This window comes from Meles meles, chromosome 1 (genome assembly GCF_922984935.1).
Source record: "Meles meles chromosome 1, mMelMel3.1 paternal haplotype, whole genome shotgun sequence".
In the NCBI taxonomy this organism is placed as follows: Eukaryota; Metazoa; Chordata; class Mammalia; order Carnivora; family Mustelidae; genus Meles; species Meles meles.
The window spans coordinates 122665826-122666326 of record NC_060066.1 but is presented as its reverse complement, the minus strand read 5'-3'; positions in this window follow the sequence as shown (position 1 = coordinate 122666326).

Here is a 501-nt window from a genome sequence, read left to right as displayed (position 1 = left end):
CTGTGTGGCTCAGTGGGTTTAGTGTCTGCCTTTGGCTTAGGTCATGATCCCAGGGTCCTGGGATGGAGCCCCTTGTCCAGCCCCTCAGGCTGCCTGCTCAGGGAGGAGTCTGCTTGCTCTTCTTCCTCTGCCCCTCCCCTGTCTCTCTCACTCTCTCTCTCTCTCTCTCTCTCTCTCTCTCAAATAAATAAATAATAAATAAAACCTTTTAAAAAATGACTTTAAAAAAATAAAGAGAGCATTCTACATATTACCTTGAAACCCAGGTTACAGTAGCTTTTGGCCAGTTTGGTGGTGTTTTCTTCAGTTCTTCTTTTTTTCAGTCTTCGCAATACCGGTCCCTGCCAGTCTCCAAGGGCCCCCCAGTAACGGGTCAGCAGCACACTAAAGGGGAGGAGCTACTTCCCAGGACCGCTGCCCAGGCAGCCCAGCGACCAACAGTGCTGCTCTCCTGGGGACTAGAGAGGACCCTGATCACTCTGTTGTGTGCCATGTGAGCGC